This window comes from Lissotriton helveticus, chromosome 6 (assembly GCF_964261635.1).
Source record: "Lissotriton helveticus chromosome 6, aLisHel1.1, whole genome shotgun sequence".
Classification (NCBI taxonomy): domain Eukaryota; kingdom Metazoa; phylum Chordata; class Amphibia; order Caudata; family Salamandridae; genus Lissotriton; species Lissotriton helveticus.
In genome coordinates this window covers 624,363,907-624,385,744 of record NC_136067.1, presented here as the reverse complement: position 1 = coordinate 624,385,744, position 21,838 = coordinate 624,363,907, and positions in this window count along the sequence as shown.

The following is a 21,838-nucleotide window of genomic DNA, read 5'->3' as shown; positions in this document are numbered from 1 at the left end:
ACAAGCTCGCACACGGCGTTCCCTGAATTCGGCCTTCAACTTTAAAAATAAAGTCACATGAACAATCTTTCCTCCAGTTCACGGACAGCAATTTTTCAGCAGCCCCAAAATATTTTTTCATATTTTTCGGGACACTATCTTCTGCTTAAAGTAAGAACTATTCTTAGAGAACTAAGGTTTCTAAATTTTAGATAGCTTATAGACATAGCTTATAGACATTAGCTGCCCGCAGGTATGTTCACAAATACTTTATTATGTGATGGAATGGTCTCGAAACTTTTTTCTGTATTTAAGAAACCATTTCATGTGTAATTCTCATATACCAAATAAGCAATAATGTATACAAATGCGTTATTACTTTAGCATTATTATACAGCTTGAGTGCATACAATACATATGACTGCAATTTTTTCCGTATATTTGAAAAAGTTCGAAATGCATTTATGTATTTTGGGGTGGTAAGGTATACACACTACTCTACAGTATGTTGTACTATGTTATACTATGCCTAGATTAGTAAATATGTCCATAGTTAGCGTGGAGTGGGTGTCATGTATTCCTATAGGTTCTGAATCGATCCCCCTATTCCTGACCCTATTCTAGTTAAACAAACCAACAAGTTAACTAGCAGTCAGCCCATGAGGCAGAAAACCCCCATGATGCAGATACCGTTATCTGACGCAGTCACACTACGGCACAGGAACGTGTTATCTGATTAGGTCATAACGCTTGCGATCTAATTAGACAAGCGATATTCCTCCAGCCCCTGATAAGGCATACGGAGTTCTCATAACAAATCAAACCTATGACAACCTGGGCAAAACCCTGTGGCCATTGTTTTGATTTCACAGAGAACTTCAGTAAAAGAATGTGCTAACGAGCAAGTCGTATGACATCCTTATTGACGTATCTATGTCCATCCTTACATCAATCTCGGCACCTTAAAGGTATAAATATTACCGATCTTGCCCTATGAAAACACACGCGTGGTGACGAGACGGAGCAGCCATACTTGCCGAAGCCAAGAGCAGAGCAGACCCCGCTGGCAGCAGCCCCGCCTTCCTGACGCGCTGAGAGACGCGCTGCTTTCTCCTGCCGAGAATCCAGCACCGGCGTTTCTGGGTAGCCCTCGCAGGCAGCCTGGAATATCGAGACCAGAGAGAGAGATACCATTCCTCATTCATCCTAACTTCCAGGTACAGAACTGAATAACCCCTCACAGAGAATTCTTTAGTTATTCACTTGGCAAAAACAAACTTAACTTAAACTGTAACTTTCTATTCCCGCCCACGTATTAGGCTTAGGTCAGGTACACGGGGTAGGCGTATCTAGAAACACCATTTGAGCACGTTTAGTCAAATGTATATGTGTATGTAATATATTTTATTCATTTTAAAACATCTTATGGCTTAGAAACCATATCAATGTTTTTACAGTATTATTTTATACTCTTGCTTTTAATGTATGCACTTTACTTAGCCATAAGTATTGCAATAATATCGATCCATTTCTCTTGTACGAGAAAAGAGACTGATCAATAAATAACACCTTTTTATTGAACACGCCCGTCTCTTCCTTTTCTCTACATTCTGATGAGACTAAGAATGCACGTACTGACTGAGTAAAATAAATTGCCTTTTGTTCACACGACTCTCGAGATTTACTCTTGATTAGGGGAGAGCAAAGTTGTCATGTTCTATGGTTGTCAGAAACTAAATCCCTTCTTGTCTAATCAGGGAAGTTAAGTCCTCCTTGAACATTCGAGAAAGTTTCTAGTGAACTCTGAGCTAAGCTGGCAAACCCAAAACTTTAAGTCTAGTATCGACAGTAGTAGACCTAGTTAACGTCTGGCCTAGGCCTTTACTGCTGTAGGTATTATTCCAATGCGCAGAGCCTATTGGGATGATAGGAACTACACTACAACATGTGTTACTTATGACTACATCTCCCATAATGCATTGCAGGTTATGAGTCAAATCTGAACTGGAGTGGGAGTACCTATGCCTCTCTGGGGATTTGGGTTGGGGAGGAGGGTGCACAGCATGCTGTGAATGAAGCTTACCTTGTTTGCTGACAGCTCTGGCAGAGCTGTCTGCATCCCCGATCCCACTCACACTCTCCGGCTGGAGGGTGGACTCCACCATGAGCTCCAGGGCTGTTGGTGCAGGTGCTCTACTCCTCCATCCACCAGTTTTGCTAGCCTTCCTCTGCTTCTCTGCCATCTTCACCTTCGCAGTCATCCTCAGGTCATGCGACCTTTTCTTTATGTCCTCAATGGAGCGCTGGGTGACCCCAATGTCTGAATTGGGGTGGCAGAGTGGGCTAAAGAACGGTGATGGATCAAACCCAGATCTTTTGACTGGGTTTGAGTGTTTGATTGGTTCAGATGCTCCATCCATCACCACCCCCTTTTGTACCAGGTGACCCCAATGGCATTAATGTTGCTCTGAATCTTTTTTTGCAAAGAGAGGCTGTGTTGCTCCTTGCTCCTCTGCTCAGCTACCTGCCTCACAGTCAGCTCCTGGTTCAGTGCAGCTGCCTGGGTGTGGCCACTTCCTCTTTGGGAGGTAATTGGGATGCAAAGGATTGGCTAATTCAACAAATTCCGAATTTTTTAATTACCGAATCGGTATTTACCGATTCGGTATTGGATTTGGTATTTACGAATCGGTATTGGGATTTCGGTATTTTTTTTTTTTTTACTGAAACCTTCAGAATCGTTTTTTTTACCGATTAATACCGATTCGGTAATTTTTAACGAATCTTTACATACATCGGTGATACCGATTCTTTAATACTGAATCTGTAAAATTCGGTATTAAGGAATCGGTGTTTAACGTTTACCTACATCTAGCCCTTAATATCTTGTTCCTGCTGGACGAACATTTAGTGTGCACTTAGCCATAGAGCTTCAGTCCTTTTTTGAAACGAACAAATGGTTGGTGACAGAGGCCACCATGTTATGGGTGGCTGACAAAGCTACATTGAAGGGTGAGGCTAAAGTGTAGCTACAAAGGCAAACTAAGCTTAAAAGACCCACATTACAGAACTTGAGGCCCAGATCCAACAACTAGAGGCAAAAGCCTCTCCTGCATTTCAGCAGTCCTCAGGTGGCAAATCAAGCTGGATAGGGTCTCATTGCAAGACATAGAACTGGAGAAGTCTCACCAATGTTGGAGGGCTTCCATCAGGCATGTGTATAAATACAGATACAAGGGCGGGAAACTTCCATACTGCTGGCCAGGAGAAGGAGGGGCTCTACCCTGATTCCCCTACATTATGGACAACACAGACCACCGTGTATATACATCTGTTGATATTTGCACAGGCATTTGCAAACACCTATAGACTACTACATACCCACCAACTGAGGTTGACCCCGGAAAGGGCGCAACAGCTTATGAAATCCCAAAGAGAAGATAGGGGAGACAATTCAAGAAATAAATGCGGAAAAAACAACTGGCCCAATTGCTTCCCTCTTAAATATTACAATACATTTCTTGCCCTACATTTGCTCAAACTGTACATGAGGCAGGTAAAAAAAATATTTTCCCAACTTGACTTGGATCTTGCTACTATAGTGGTATTCCTCAAGGCTTGTCTTCCAGAGGAAAACTGTGATGCCTACAGCCCTATTTCTCTGATCAATACTGATCTAAAAATGTTCACAAACATTTTGGCAATTAAAATTTCTGCGAGTCCTGGACATCTGTATTCCCTGCAACCACTGTAGTTTCATATCTAAACAGGGAACCAGGCACTGCATACGACTTGTCCACACCGCTCTGGCCCAAGTCCAGATCATCTCTAATCACATAGCCCATCTGCTGGTGGATTTTGAGAAGTCCTTTGACACAGTCTACTTGTGCTATTTGGATTGAGTCAGGGATATGTCAAGTTCTATATAGTGAATCCTTAGGAAAAGTCCTCATAGCGGGGTCATTTTGAATATTTTTTCAATTCGAAGGGGAACTAGGCAGGAGTGTCCCCTGTCCCCCATTCCTTTCCGGCCTTACCATTCAGTCATTGGCCATATTAATATGTTGTGATGCCCGGTTAGAAAGGAGAAACGGTGGAGAGTTACTGGAGACAGGATCAAGCTTTAAGCAGTTGACTTGATCCTCTTCCTCTCCAGTCCCCAGGAGTCGGGTCTTGGGTCATGGATGTCCTGGGGATATACAAAGAAGGCTCTAGACTCTGCGACAAATGGAGGAAATCCCTCCTGATCCTCTAAAGGGAAATATTGTCAATATCACATGGAAGTCAAATATCCCTTTCCTGTGTCTCAGTTTAAATACCTTGGAGTGCATATATCTGTAGTGCCAGAACTCACTCATAGTCTCAACCTTAACCCCCTCCTGTGCAAGACCAAAGAGGACCTTCATAACTGGTCTAAGCCCCTGTTGAAAGAGTTGGGTAGGGTATCACTAGTTAAAATGATCGTGCTCCAATGCTTCCTATATGTGCTGCAGAATTTCCCTCTTAATATCACAAACAGTTGGTTTACTACTGTGACAGCCTTAATTTGCTCCTTCTTAGCGAGGGGTCGGCTTCACTGTTACACCTCTCAGCCTTAGGATGGTCTTAACTAGAACTTTTTGCCTCAAAACCAGTGCTAAAGTGCTTGTGCTCACTCCCCTAAACATGGTTTGATCAGCACATACCCAATTGGCATATTTAATTTACTCATATGCCCCTTGTAGAGTGCTATACCATATACCCAGGGCCTGTAAAGTAAATACATGCAGTGAGCCTGCAGCACCTATTGTGCCACCCACTTGAGTAGCCCTCCAAAGCATGTCCAGCTCTGCCATTGTAGCCTGAATGCAGTGTCACTTTGCCATGTCATCTTGGCATTTAAATCCCCTTGCCAAACCTTAAACAACTTAAACTCCCCTTTTATTACATAAACTTCACACTTAAGGTGGGCCCTAAGTTGTTCATATGGCAGGGTGCTGTGTAATTAAAAGGCTGTACATGTACATTTACATGCACTCATTATAAAAAAACTACATTTGTTTTTCACTACTATTGAGGTCTTCCCCTCCCATAAGAAAACATTGGGGAATCCATGATGGTGAAACCCTTCCGTCCTTGTGCAATGCCTGGTATGTGGACAAAGAAATAAGCTATCCCTCGCTGTGGTAATTCTGAATCATGACTCGGGGGGCTTCTCTTCCACTGTGATTGGAGCCTGCCTGTCTTTGAAAACAAAGAAGGAATTTGCTAAGGTGTAAGCAAACATTTGGTTTTGATACATCAGGCCTCCATGAAGTATATGAAACTCCTCGGCACAGCCCTGATGGTCATCCTGCCAGATGAACAGAAACACATCCCCACACTCAAGCATTTTTCCTACTCTGCGGCAGTTTTCACACCTCACCAAGGGGGTAATTAGCTGTCAGATGACAGTTGGAGCTCACTGTAAGGAAATGTAGGAAATATGGTCACTGGGTTATTCGATGTACAGGATGTGAGGCCTGCACAAGTGATAGGTCAACAATTTTCCCTTATTTGGAACTAAACACCGCTTTGTAGCACTTGACCCTCTCACGGTAGTGAAGCAGGACGCTCTAAGGCCTTCTCAGGGGAGGGGAAGTGGGCTTGTAATTACCATTTGCTGGCATGCAGTTAAAATGATTGTCCAGTCAGCATTTTTCTTTAAGAAGGAAAACTACTTTTACCCCACACACACACACATTCATTTTCAAATATATTCATCAGCTAGATTGAAATACATTTGGTGATATTCTGAAATCACATTTGAGCTCTACTGGTCATGACGCTCTAAAATCACAATAACCCTCATCCATACTTGATGAAACAACACAACATACTGGGGGTGTCCTGTGAAAATAAGACAAGCCTATTGGCTTTGTAAAAAAGTAATCACATCAATAATATAATGCAAGCCTACTAGCTTTGTCAAAGGTCATCATATTAAAAAAACAATAATCCACATGTTATGTTAAAGGCAAACATTATCTTTAATAAAACATTGCAATGCTAACCAAAAATCACTGTCAACAAAATGTTACCAATAATGCATTTACAATCATAAAAATCTGCCATAGATCCAACCACTAGATATCACTGGAACCCGGGCTGTAGAACAAAAGTTCTAGCCTTCAGAATGGTTGAATAAAAGACAGAAATGGACAGAGGGACATACATTCCAAGACCCAACAAACTTAAGGTCAGTTTTGATATTGCTTTTGAGGGGGGGGGCACTGGTTTCCATGCAGCACCCCTCAATATTTTAAAAATTCCTATTGTTGGTGCCCTACTCGGGCCACCACAAGCAACTCAAATTATGCCAAATAAGGCCCCACAGGGCATTATGGGTTACTCCCTTAGCTGTAGCAGTGAATATTTATTAGCAGATACCCCACTGAATTGAATTCAGGAGAGCCACAAAGTCTTTTCATTTGCCCCATTTTTCTTGTTTTTCTTTAATCCTTTGGATGTCCCGGTCCAAACGGGACACCCAAAGGTGGTGAGGGTAGGTGGAGACCACAGACTCTTGAGCTCTTTTCAATTTTTTTCAATCCTTTCACAATTCCTTTCCATGCTCCTTCAGGTCCCCACAGCCCCTCTTCCATGTTATTTCCTCCTACTGCTTCTCTGCTCCTTACCTGCTCTCCAGAATCTTCTTGCTTCTTCCCTTGTCTTCTTCTCACTCTTTTTAGCTCCACCCACCGCCCCCCTGCACTACTCCCCACCAAGCCCTACTTAATGGTGGACTTAGCGCAACCACTGTCAGCAGGTGCACAGATGGTGCGCCAATGGTGTGCCAAAGGCTAGCCCGTCTGTGTCCTTCTGGACCTTGACCCTGTGCCACAACGACCCTACGCATGCTCGATCCATGACTCCTATCTTCCTGCTGCAATCACACTGCACCTCTCAGCACAGTTGAACCTTTCTTCTAATTCCATTGCTGCTTCACCTACAGCCGCACACGTCACACTCATCCCATATGCCAGCTCCCACACTACCCTCTCATGACATCACCTCATCAAAAATCACACCAGACCCCCAGCAAGCACTCACATGCATGCTTCTCAACATGCATTTATTAAAAAAAAACACACAATCGAAATCTGGGACCTCCTCAGCAGCAATGCACCTGGCCTCATTTTTCTAAGAGAAACCTAGATGAACTCCGCTTGTTCTTGCTCTGGTCATCCAAGCTGGATGCAAGTTTGCATGCCATGACTGCTTTCATTGACCCGGAGGTGTACTTGCTATTGTATTCAAAGACATCCCCAACTACTCAACTTCCACAAACCCAAACACCCTCTTCATGGAGCACTTGCACTTCAGCGACCAAGGAAATGACAGGTGCACCCTTAAGGGAACCCTAGTATACAGACCAATGGGACCAGAAAGCAACTTCAGGAACCTCATTGCTGACTTCAGCTGTTTCTTCATCATCAACTCCAAAGACTTCCTACCTCTCAGCAAATTCAAGTTCCACCTGGAAGTTCCCTCTGACCACTGCTCCACTGACCTTCTCAAGAGGCTGCACAACATAGGTCTTTCCCAGCTCATCACGGACCCCACACACAGTTCAGGACACACTCTAGATGCAATGTTTTACTCCTGCAATAGCATCAGCTACCTCTCTGCCCCACTGCTCACATAGATCGACCACTCCATCATCCACTTACAAATCTTCACACCACTAGCCTATGCTCCCATTAGCACCAACCTATGCAGCTGTAAATGGAAGAAAATAACAGAAACTGATCTGCACAACACACTTCAAACTGGCCAAACCAATGCCACTGACAACCTAGTTGAGGACATCACCAACTTTAACCAGTGGATTTCCAACTGAGCTGAAACTCTTGCACCGTTCAAGACTCACAAACACAGCAGAACCAACAAACAGGCCTCCTGGCAAATAGAAGAACTCCAGGACTCCAAAAGGTACTGTAACCAACTGAAAAGGAAATTGAGAGCCAATCACAATGCCAACCCCAACTCAACCTACAATGCCACTCTCAGGCACAACCACCTCTTTCTGGGAGACACCAAGTGAAGAACCCTCACCGACCAGATCAAAGCCAGTTCCAACAATGACAAAGAGATATCTGCCTTCGTCAAGAAATTCTCAATTTCAGCAGCCTAAGCCAGCTCCATTGCCCACAATCTCTCTAACTTTTTCCACAGCAAATTGAAAAAGATCAACAATAACTTTGACAAACAACCGAACCCTAAGAACATCATCAGCAACCTGCCCACCTCCCGCGCAGACACAAACCTAACCAACTGGAGAACATTCACAGAGGAAGATAATGCTTCTCTCGTGAAAACCATCCACTGTGGGGCCCCCACAGACATCTGTCCACAATATATCTTCAAAGAAAACACAAATAGAGAGGAGGAGGGTAGGTCACCGTATGTCCCTCCAGGAAGCTGAGACATACCACATGAATGAATATGGTGGCATCAATAACAGTGTGAGAATATCACAGATCTCTCTATCTAGTAGCGTAACTATTGTAGGAACAGACAGGAAACAAAATACTTTTTGGGATTATGCTGTGTTTGCAAAGGAAGTCATCCTTTATGGTAGAGGAAACCTCACAGACATAATAGTGTCAAGCTTCATCATCAGTGTCCTCTCCCCACCCTGGTAGGTGAATACAACCAGGGCAGGCTCAACCTTCTCGAAGTTTAAATGGAAGGAGGGAGTTCTTGGATAAGAATAACTGGATAAAGGTGGGATCTGGATTTTATTAAAAATACCTCAGTTTTGCCAGGTTCTTACCTTATTCAGTGGTATACCGGGTATCTCTAAAAAAAAAATTGGGTACAGTGAGGAAAATGGCTCAAACCGGTTCCTCTTCTGCCAACATGTTTCTACCCGATAATAATAGCCAAAACTGTATGGGGAATTCTTCAGGGATAAAGGATCCCTTCCAAAGAAAATGTGACTTCTAACAGTCTTTGGAATGAGAAAAACCTTTAAAGTGAAGGTGTAAACTACTTTTAAAACCAGGTGATTCCTACCAGGCTCAGGTTCTATGGTTCAATAGACTCCTAGCTCAAAAAAGTGGATACAAATAAGCAATTTCTTTATTGAAAACAAAATACATGAAAAGGAGATTTGCTAACAAGGTGTATATAAGCTATATATACAATTGGAATTGTGGGCACGCAAGTGCAATATCAAAGCGAACTGCAGCAAACAGAAATGTGAAAGTGACATTGCATGGCAATCATCACAAGATATGCAGGGGGGGTCAAATTGTAGCCGTACATGCCTGCAAATTGCTGTTGTCACTTTGTTTTTCATACAGGTAGCCATTCAGTGATATAGAAAGTAACAAGTCCTCTACATAAAGTAGGTGTTGGTACAAAACTTCACATGAAGTTGCATGTTCACACATATACTAAATTCCTCTATGGAACTAGAGTTTTTAATGTTGTGCCCCCCCAGGCCCAGTTTTTGTAAAATACATCCAGCCATTGAGTGATATATTGGGTAGCAGCTCCTCAATTGCATTGAAATGTCGGAAAAATCATTCATGCAGTCGTACGCTCAAGCAAATACTGGATTCCCTTGTGGAACCAAAGATTTAACGTTACGCCCGCCCCAGCCCTACTTACTTCATCAAAATGTACACCATGTTTGTTTATCTATGTGTATACCCCTCCGGACCACTGGTACACAGGTCTCGAGCGGCGGAAATCAATTAAAACAATATGCCTACAATTCTGTTTGGGAGATTGGAAGGTTGCTTGCCATCTTGGTTCATGGGAAATTATGTGTTTTTGTTACTTAAGGGATATTACTGTGCTCTGTTGTAAACCAGGTAACATGCCTCAAGAACGTACACTTTTTTTGGGGGGAACCCTCCACATGAAATGGTGGAAGAGGATTGCGTGGGGTGTGGGTGTGGAGCTGATTCCACACTGGAGTTTTTTACACAGGGACTTTTTTCGGAAGGCTAAATTTGAGAAAGTTAATAGGCATATTTATATGATTCAGGTTCTGAGGCGTACCCATGGTATTCCATCGTTAAGTCCCTGTAGATCTGTGCGTAACCTGTACCCCTATCGCTGCTCAAAATTTAGTAGTGATTACGTCATGTCTGTGCGTGTTTGCTTGAGTATTTCTAGTATCTACCATTCTATTTCGTTTTCATCATGTCCTTTTTCTATATAGTGGTATGTTAGCTTTGTGGCATCCCTATGACATCAGAAAGTACTCCTGTGTTCTGCTTTGCGAATGTGTACTTTTCTGGTCGTCATCCCAATATACATTAGATGGCAGGGGCACCTGATTACATAAACTGTATTGTTGATATTGGAATTGGGTAAATGTTTCAGCCTCCAAGGTGCCCTCAGCCCCAAGTCTGATTCTTTTACTCTTTTTTTGTCAAATTGCATACATAGCATTTGCTGCATGGGAAGTGTCCAACTGGAGATGGTAGGTTTTAAAGTGTAGACTGACTATCATGGTCTGTCCTCTTTCTTTATGCACCAGTAGCTTTTCGCTCTCTTAAAGGAGTATGTGAGTTTTTTCAAATTCAAACCACCTGATAGTAAAATATTCCAATTCTTGTTCATCACTTTCTGAAAGGTATTGGGCATAGTATTTAAGGTAGTGACCCAGATCAATTTGTCACTGCCTGATTTTTGGTATGTTGTGACGAGTTGGTCCCTGTTGTGGTTCAACGCTCTTTTTCAGATCTTATCACACACTTAGGGGGATAATTTTCCTCAGCAACCTTTTAATACAATTTTTTAGCATAATACTTTTAATCATTAACCTCTGAGTAGTTACATTGTTGTTGTAAGAGCTGTCCCACAGGGAGGTTCTCCCTTAAACCACGGGTGTGGAAACTCTTGAACTGTCTGAGGTTGTTGGGGTCTGTTGGTTTGTAGTAAACCTAACTCTCCAACTGTCCATTTCCATTACTCTTTTTTATCAGATGGGCAAGCAAGGGGAGGTTACTACCACTCACAGTCATAGTAAACTTCAAAAAGGGTTTCAGGGCATTAAGCCAGTTCCTGCAGTTTTGAGCCTCCTCATTAATGCTGGTCCAAATTAGCAAGACGTCATTGATATAATGTTTCCAAAGGTTTATTTTGTCTTGCAAAGGGTTTTGATAATTTATGACAAAATCTGATCCAAAGGAGTGCACATAGAGGCAAGCTGGGCTGGGAGCAAAGGTGCTCGCCATTGATGTTCCATGTACCGGCAGATAGTGTTCTCCCTGAAACTTGAAATAGTTCAATGTGAGTGTCAAATGTACTTGATCCAGAACAAAATCCTTTGAGGATTCAATTGGCCTAGGAGGTGCAGAAGAGCAAACAATCTCCCTTGGAAACATAATCTCGGCTCTGAATAGATGCCCAAGCAAACAAGCACTGGTACCAGATGGGTGCCTGGTGACCCTTTTAAGGACAGTTTGCCACTTTGGGTCCTAATACTGGTGAATGTGCTTCGGAGTGCGAGCTGTGCTGATCCCCCTAAAGCATGGTCTAGGGTATTAAATGTCCCAATTTTTAAACGGGAGGACAAGTGTGAGCACTCCCTCACATTCTGACCATTGCTCATGTATTCTGAAATGGATATTGGGGTCACCAGCAGAGACGCAGAAATTGCTAGAATGGTTTTGAAGGGTAGACAGCAGGGGTCTTGTGCGCGTCGAAGAGAGCAAGTCCCGGTGCAGACACATGACGGCACACGGCACTCCACTTGTTTCCCTTTCTAACATCATAAAGTGAAGTGAAAAAATGGGCCTGGGCCTTACCGGCTGGTGGTGAACTGCTCGAGTTCACATAACACCAATTATGTCTCATTGATATAGCTCAAGTCCTCTGTCTGTTCTCTGCAGCTCCCTTTACTCAGTCAGTTAAGTGTGCGCTCCTCAAGTGATAAATGGCACATATCTGTTCCCTATTATTACTGCTCAGTGCTTGTCATGCAGAAGCGCAATGGAGATCCGTCAGAGACGATCCACTCCAGGATTTACCAGATGCTCCACGATTCTTACATTTTCAAGATCCTTGCATGAGTAGGTCGTCTACTCCTGCATTATACTTTGCATTTTAGGACTTCTAGTCCTGCTTTCCAAATGGAATCAACATGACTACGCTTCCCAGAATGCAAAGAAGATGGTCGCATCTCTTCCCACTTTGCAAACTTAACGTATATAGGACAAGGTTTGTACGTATCGAAGTTTAACAAATAGAATTACAATATTAGTTCTTTGAAAGCTAACGTGTTCTCTTCAGGCTGAGCTTTTACGAGAAACCTTCTGGCTTCCCTCCAAGAAAATGTTTTGAAAAACCATGCATAAATGTGCCTTAAATGGATCTCAAGATAGCAATATTGGTCACACCTTAATCTGGTCCTATAGCCCTTTCTCTGCCCACCTCTCCTCTTTTCTCTCATCGCCCTCTCACAGGCTATGCCCTTTGTCTTTCTCTCCCTTCTCCCACTTCCCACCTCCAACGCTCAGAGATACAGAGACGTCCATCAGTCAAGAGGCTGTGTGTGGGAAAGTGGCTATATAAATGAGAGCAAAGTTTTGTCTGACAATGCAGATGTCACACGATTGGAGGAGCCACCTTAAGTACATGAAGTAGTTAAGTAGAGGGCATTACACTGCTTCCTTCTACTGTGCACATAAAAGGAAATTAGAGTAAAAAAAGAAGTGCAAAGAGAGAATGCAGGATTAATTTGTGAAATAAAAGAATCCAAGTGAGAGAAAGGTGATTATACAGAGAGGATAGGGTCGAGAAATTTAAAAAAAGCAGCCATGTAAACGTAGCTGGCAGTGAAGGTGTGAATATATTAGCAAACTCTAAAAAAAAGGTGATAAGGTGCGAAGGCGGCCTTTTTAAAGATTTAAACCTTTCATAAACGAGGCGGAAAAGCATCTCCCTTGGTGGCAAATGGAAAAAAGTCAAGTACTTAGCTTTAAATCTGACTAATTACTGTGTTTAAAAGCTGTACCTAGAACATGTATGATAAACAAAGGCCTTGCAGCTAACAAGCACACAGTAGACTGGTAGATCAACGTTAAAAAAGGGTCTGTTTGGTATGGTGGAGAACATAGATGTCAGACTGTACATTTATAATACTGCTTCCCATCAACAGGCACGACATGGAACAGTAGTGAATGTGATGAAAATACTGAATGTGCTGTATGACCGACTATACACCTGCTTCACTGCATAAAAACAGTTTATTAACAGTCTGTAATGCACGGTCCTCGGCTTTCTGTAGTTAAGTGGTTGCCATGTTCACTTCAAGTACACACAGTCCCAGCTTTGAGCTCAAGTATAAACATATTTTTTATTATCAATAAAAGAGATTTTCGTAGCTATGGCAGTAAAAGAAAGACTTGATTTTATTACAGGCATACAACACAAATATTATGTAGTCCCAGCCTTGCTACCTTATTCACAGCAGCCACTAAAAACGAAAAGGGATTTCATCCTCTGTAACTCCTATGAATATACACAAATTGAGTTATCCAGTCAAAATGTTCTATAATCCATACAACCAGGAGCAGAAAAACTTCATGTTCATTCATCCTTACTTACTCTCCAGTGTGCATCAGTAAACCATGCACCTAAAGCCCATCACTTTGTCACGTGCAGACTCCTTGGGAAGTGCTGTGTCATGAAAACCGAGACTGTAAAAAACAGGAAACACAGACACTTGCTAATACAATCACTATAGTTTTGGAGGAAGAAATGCAACAGACCCGGTGCTGACACATGATGGCACACCACTTGCTTCCCTTTGTAAAATAAATCATAAAATGAATTGAAAAAATGGGCCTTGGCCTTACCGGATGGTGGTGAACTGCTCTAATTCACATAACACTGTCTGCAGACTCTGCACACCGTCACAAGGTGCACAGCAAACGTCCCTCTCCTAACAGCTAACTTTTGTGCCCATTGACTAGCTGCTGCAGCCTCCCAGCAGTAATTCATACTGCTGCCTCGATCAACTCGACCAAAAAACATGCAGTCAGTCATGCTGCGCAGAAGTATGTAAGAAATTACGTCCAGTCACATGGGAAGCAGCCTCACTCACAAGAGGTCGTGTCTGCGCAGACTCGATCCTTGGGTCCCCACTGCCACGCCCTTTCCCGAATCGTCACAGGAGTGTCCCACCCACACCCTGTAAAGAGTTGGGAAAGGGTGGGGTGACAAGGCTCCTCACTCCGTGATTGATTTGGAGGTTATGTTATCCCGGGCTTGCATTTAAAACGCCCGGGGCAAACTTCACCTCCACGCCATCAGGGGGAGGAGACTGGGCTTTGAATCTAAGTCTTTGCCGAGCTGATGACATCACAGCCTTCAGGGATGTGAGGTTGTCCACCCGGCAAACACTTAGATTTCTTTCAGCCCGACCGGGGAGAAAACAAACAATCACGTGATGACTGTCAGTGCAGACAGTGTCTGCTCGACAGTGCTCCGTGTGCAACATAAAATAAGTTAAAGTACAAAAAGGGGGCATCTGTTTAAATGGAAATAAATAAATGAGCATTCAGAATTATTATTGCTTTATGTAACGGGGCGGAGCCCCGACGCCCATAAAGAGAAACCGCTACTGATGGAAAGTAACACGTCGATGGGTAAAACGGACTGGAAAGAGAACTATAAGAGAAAATGAGTGCAATGGTAGATGTGATGGGATGAGGTGGTGGACAATATCAGAGCCAGAAAAGAAAGGAAAAGGGAAAAAAAGGGAAAAAAGGGGGAAAAGGTAAGTCAACAAGGAAAAATAATAAATCTGTGGAAAAAAACAGCATAGAAAGAGCAATCGAGAAAAAAACACAATAATGGGTAAACAGGATTTGAGTGATAAACAGATTAAAAGCCATAGAGAGAACAAAAAAAGGGGTACACGGAACAGCCAAGCGAGTTCACAGGAAACTGCTGTATTCCAGTCTCTCATTAAGACCCATTGGATGAAGAGAGTTCAGCTTATGCATCCAATATAGTTCACGTTGTAGGAGAAATGTTCTGGGGTCTCGACCTTCAACTCTCTTGACCACCTCCAATATTAGAAACCGAATTTGACTAACGTTATGGGCAGCATTCACATAGTGTGCCGCTACACATGATTTTAAATTTTTAGTCCGAATGTTGCTGCGGTGTTCTGTTAGACGCACCTTAATTTTCTGCTCAGTTTTCCCTACATCGGTCAAGCCACATGGGCATTTAAGTAGATACATGGCATTAGCCGTGTCGCATGTAGCATTAACCTGCAGGTGAATAGGAGTACCTTGAGTAGGATGCATCAAAGTTGTGCCCGGTATAATGCTGTTGCAGTTCCCACAATTATGACATGGGGTGGTACCCTTATAAGTAGTGGATTTGCTCAGCACAACAGGGCACTGCTTCCTTCTGTCGCTCTCGTTGATTTTCTACGCAAGTGGCAGCTTTGTCAACACAAATGGATGGTTTCTCAATGCGAGCGGTTGTGGCCCATGTTGAGAAATCTCATTGGAAGGTCTTATACAATTGGTATTTCCTCGGTCCCGCTCACCAGCTTAACGCTGGCAAGAACAAGCAAGGAAAAAACTCAGCTCTGCTTCGTGGAATGGAGTTTTTCAGAACTCCGTGGGCAGAAAGATCCACAAACTCCCCAAATGGAGCAGAGTCTACCACCCAGGCCTATTCTTTTTACCCTGCTACTGATATATTCTCACCCATGAGTATATTCGTATTTCAACATGACAAATATTCTTACCTTATACTTCAGAGTGTGACTACAAAAGACATCACCCTCTTCGAGACCAACTAGTAGGTATCCCCCAAAGTTTAGGGTAAGGAAGAAATATGCTTTGCTTAAATAATGTTTTAACGTTGTAACAATAAAAGTAAATGGGCACACCTAAATTGTAGCATATGCACTCGTGATGATTGCCAGGGCGATGTCACTTTTACATTTCTGTTTTCTATGTGTGCTGTGATATTGCACTTGCATACCCACAATTCCAGTTGTATAAATAGCTTATATACGCTGTGTTAGCAAATCTCATTTTCATGTAATTTGTTTGCAATGAAAAAATTGCTTACTTTTATCCACCGTTTAGATGTAGGAGTCTATTGAACAGTAGAACCAGAACCAGGTAGGAATCACCTGAGTTAAAAGGTAGTATGCACCTTCCTGTTAGCTTTCTTTCTCATTCCAGAGACTCTTAGTAGTCACATTTACTTTAGAAGGGATCCTCACGGCCTGAAGAATGCCCCAGACAGTTTTGACTATTTTCATCTGGCTGAAACATTTTGCCAGATGAGGAGCAGGTCTGAGCCATTGTCCTCGCTATACCTGTTACAATCGTATTTTAGAGATACCCGGAGTACATCTGACTAAAGATTAAGTATGAGCGCAAAATCCGTTCCGTCTGCGGAATTTGCAGATTTTCGGCAATTACGCGATCCGCGAATCTCGCGAAATTGCTGAAAAATCCGCAAATCTTCTCGTGGGCGGATTTTTTTGTTTTTTTGCATATGCCCGAGTTGAAGCTCAAATTCAGTAACGCATTATAATCAGCCCAAACAACTACTGAGCGCGATCGAGGCTAGGGAGGTGTACTTCCTCCCTATATCTACCGTCTACAATTAGATGTAATCCTTGATGGAGGTCTTTGCATCCAAGAGTTTCTCGAGCCCAATCACCATGTACTTCCTATGACCAGGAGGCTGCTTCCTTCTCATCTGCTGCTCTGATCGGTCTCTAGCCCTTTATAAACAAGAGGCATGTGAACTCGCATAGGAGCCCTGCCCGTTTGTCCCCGCCCCACACACACTAGGGTATGCAACGTCTTTGCGCCCTTTCCTCACTATGATGGACAGCTCACTTGAGGGACCTCGGCGCCTTTCGGCGCAGTGGCAAAGTTACAGACACACGTGGTCACTGGAGACAAATCGTCTGGCCCTTTACACAGCTGCAGTGTAGCAAAAGCACTATACATTTACCCAACGAGGTAGCACTTACTGATTAGCCAGTAGAAAGTACTCCAGTTGAGTAGAGGTATGGCACAACACGGTGGCATCTTCGTGGATAAATATGCAGGCAGGATTTATTCTGGCACGATGCTCCTGTCACAAAAATTAAACCTCAACAGGAAGCACTTACAGATATAAATAAAGCAGGTGCCCGAGTTGAAGCTCAAATTCAGTAACGCATTATAATCATCCCAAACAACTAGTGAGCACGGTCGAGGCTAGGCAGGTGTGCTTCCTCCCTATAACTACCATCTACAATTAGATGTAATCCTTGATGGAGGTCTTTGCATCCAAGAGTTTCTCGAGCCAAATCACCGTGTACTTCCTGTGACCAGGAGGCTGCTTCCTCCTCATCTGCTGCTCTGATCGGTCTCTGACCCTTTACAAACAAGAGGCATGTGAACTCGCATAGAAGCCCCGCCAGTTTGACCCCACCCCACACACACTAGGGTATGCAGCGTCTTCGCGCCCTTTCCTCACTATGATGGACAGCTCACTCGAGGGACCTCGGTGCCTTTCGGTGTGGTGGCAAAGTTACAGACACACGTGGTCACTGGAGACAACTCTTCTGGCCCTTTACGCAGCTGCAGTGTAGTAAAAGCACTAGACATTTACCCAATGAGCTAGCACTTACTGATTAGCCAGTAGGATCAGAACTCTAGTATATATTTGTGCAAATCCGCGAGTTCGTGGATTTTCCCGCGAACTCGTGGATTTTTTTGCCATTTTGCGAGATTTCGCGGACCACAAATCTGCAAAATTTGCCTATACTTAGCGAGAATACGTTTTCTCTTTTCACGGTTGGGGATCAGTGGGCACTAAGTGAGTCAAACATTCTCAGTGCTGTCTGTCACACAATTTTTTTTGTGTTTCACTGTTTGTTTGATTTCTCACCTCTGAGGAATTTTAAGCACACATTTTCTTTTTGAGGCCAAGAAAGCAACCGATAATGATAACGTGGGTAAACTGACTAGTACCATCCAGCAGCTCGTTGGGTTTGCATACATGAGGTGCTTTCTGGCCTTGTCTCACATATTCTGTTGTACACATTTATGTGATGGTTTGAAACCACTTGGTTATGTGCAGGTGATGTGATTATTGACATTCCTTTTTTTAAAATTAAACAGTAAGGATTAGCAGTTCATGGATAATAGTCTGGACTGGTTTGGAAAGTTGAACATTTTAGATAGAACTCCCTGAAGACTCTAAAAATATGAGAATTTCTGTTCAATAGAGGTCAGACTTAGCAGTGTTTATATGCCATAGGATCATTGACCATTTCTCGGGATGATGATATCCACTACCTTCTACTATCTTAAAATACCTCATATAACAATTCTTCACTCGCACCATTCAATATCCAAACTATTCTGTCAAACACGTTTAGAAAGCCAGTGTCAATCACAGAACCACGAACATGGACAATTTACTCCCTGTCATTACCTCTCACCTTGAAGCTCTAGCAACTAAATCACACATCAAATCAATGCTTCTTTATTGCAGGTCAGCAGTACGACATGCTGCTGATATCGCCAACCTCATTCTCTCTCAAGAACTGGACCTCCTAATATTAACAGAAATCTGGCTTAATGACTCCTCCTCATCAATTTTAGACATTTTAGTTCCTACTGAGTATGACATAATCGGATTAGATAGGCCTCGGAAAGTTGGAGGTGGCATTGCTTGCATATTTTAATCACTTCTCACCCTAAGCCACACACCAAAAGTGACCCAATGTCCACTTTTGAGCACCAGGGCATGGACATCTGGAACAAATACATTTTAGTTTGTATATTTCACAAAATCTATCACCCCTTGGTGATAATCTTCTCTTAGTAGAACAAATAATGGAGACCAAAAACGCTAACTATATCTTCTTGGGTGATTTTAACTTACACTGGAACTACACAAATGATCTCTTATTGTGCACTTTCGAGGACTTTCTCCCTGACTTAAACTTCACAAAGTCCTGCAATAAACCTACCCACATCAAGGGATTCATCCTCGACTTAGTCATTGCTAAGGATAATGTTATTCAATTGAATGCCATATCACCATGTGACTGGACGGATCATTACCTAATTTTATTCTGCATCTTGGAAAGGGTGGCGTTTAGGCATGGACCACATTGTACGGCCAAGGTGTCAACAATGGTCAAGTGACTTGAGGCTTGGGGGGCGTGGCCTGGCAAGATGGCCCAGTAGACATGTCTCTCAGCACTCCCAATGGATAAAACTGCCATATGGAACAGTGGACAACACTCAGGTGCACATACGGCAACCACTTGTGGTGATAATACAGGACTCTGGAAGAAATTTGCTTGTGAAAAGGGAAAATAAAGAAACAGAACCCTGATTCAGCCGTCATCTTTTGGGACAGGCCTAGGAGCAGATCGAGAGCAGAGCCGAATCAAGAATACAATCTACGTTGCAACCTGACCTAAGAAGTGAAGCGGTGGCTGGCAGGCCAGCAGATTGATGCTAAGGGACAGAAATTGTCAGTGGATCACCTTGTGGGAGGGACGAAAGCAGAGCGGCACTGCAGATATTCGGTGGCGGTAGCTGACAGTCCCGTTGGTGGAGAAGGTGAGAGCTGGCTTCCTGTCTGGAATGTGAATGGTCACTGCCCTGGGAGTGCGGTGGATAGCCCGGGGCTTGGAAAACAAAGGGATGACCCGCGGAGAGCTCTGATCTGTCCGGGTAGAGCTGGAGGTCGATTAGTGCAGCGGGGGACCTCCCAGACGGTGCCGCATGCGGTACACTAGAACATTGCCTCGGGGACTAACTGTATGCTGAGCCGGGTGCAACCCCAGAGGGACCCTTGGGAAGAGGAAGCCTGAACTCCAGCGGCACTTTCGGAAGGAGAGAAGACCCACGATAAGCCGGCAATGGGGTAGAAACGAAGGGAGAGAACTGGCCCCATTGGCCTCGGCCGCAGCACACCCAGGGGGAGAGGCATATCACTGGACCAGACTGCCTGCAGGGATACAGGATACAAGTGAAGGCACTAGAAGAGGGCACACAAACACTGGATGAGGGGAACTAGCAACCTCGCAAATCGGACAGCCAGGAATAATAGTCACGTTCCGACCTGTGCCCAGTTCTTCTTAGAACAGGTACTTAATAGCTACCGTAGAGGGGCGCTGGGACAAACGAAAAGAGGATCTACAGTCCTAGGGCACATCCATACTAGTCGAGGCACAAATTGGTGTGGGCAATGCAAAACATTTAACATTTCTGACTATTTGGTTACAAAAAAGGGAAACCGTGTGCCTCAAAATAATAAGATCTCATAATACATGCAAACACTTTCACAGGCGCCTGAGATGCAAATAGACCCACCAGCAGAGCAGCAAGAGAACTTGCAGGGGATGGACAACCACCTCCCTCTATGGCAGATGTCCTGGAAGCTATACTTACCACTTGCAATGAAATGGTACAAAAGATAGACTTAGTAGGTATTGAGGTCAATCTGCTCTGATACGACCTCTGCAAAGTTACAGATAGAGTCACTACAAATGAGCAAGCAGTAAATACCATGCAAAAGGAAGTTCACACATTGCGGGATACGGTCACAGAACTCAAAGGTGACTCTTCTGGATGAGTGGGTAGAGGACTCAGAAGGGAGGTCACGTAGAAACAACTTATGCTTCCTGGAATTTCAAGAAAAGGCAAAGGGCCCCTCTGCAGAACCTTTCTTGGGGGAATAGATTACCACAACAGTGGCTCCGAACAAATTGTCAAAGTTTTTTTACTGTTGAGAGAGCGCTTAGGGAACTTGGTCCCCACCCTGACTGGGAGCACCACCCGGAGCTATCATTGCAAGATTCCTCAACTTCAGGGACTGTGATGCTATTTTACAAATGACACGTAAAGAAGCCCCTGTACAGTTTAAAAGACACCAGATCTCAATCTATCCAGACTATTCACAACGTGTATAGGATCAAAGAAAGTCTTTTTTGGTGGTAAAACGTCATCTTAGAGACTTAAACCTCAAGTACAGTCTCCTTTTTCCAGTTAAGCTCAGATTTTGTCAGCAGCAGAGGCCAGTGAATGGCTGAATACATTGGGACATCTGGAGAGTGGGATGGCCTCGTCGAGGAACTCATCGCGAAATGATGATTCGGGACGTCCTCCTAGGGATAAAAGATCACAGAATACACGACAGCCCGCTACCAGAACACGTAGTCCAGGCGGATCAGGGTTTGCCAAGATTGGGTCCTGATACGTATTCAGCTGTTTATTGCTAGAAGATGACTGAAACCATCCCCAATTATATACAGAGGAACAATGATAACATTAATGTTTATTATATATGGAATTGAGTATATTTGGAACTCTGGATATGGAAACTGATGGGGGGGCCTTGCCTCCCCCCAAGGGGCGGACAACTAATTCGGGGCTAGAGGTATGTCCTTGCACCTTAGTGAAGAGTCTACCACTAGCATAGTGGAGAGGCTCCTATAACATAGTTGCATTATTTCCTGTAGTTTTGTTTTAAGAGGTAATGGGGCAGGAAAAGCATGTCTTTATACTGTCCATGTTGCGATGGGTGGGGGTGCATTACTGCCCAAGGGGTGGAGGTTATTCTTTGTTGTTGGGAAAGAATTGGGGATATTTCCTCCACCTGCTTATGGAGTCAAGGAATATGTGTCAATGTCAAGGTTTCATGAGTACCAGGGGAATTATTACAGTGCATGGCTAAGAAGATGAGGTGGAATACGGACGTACAAAAGATGACAGCCACTGTACAAAAGCTAATCTCATGGAATGTACGTGGGATAGCACCCTATGAAAAGTGTAGGAGGGTATTTTAATATATGAAGCATTACAAAGTAACC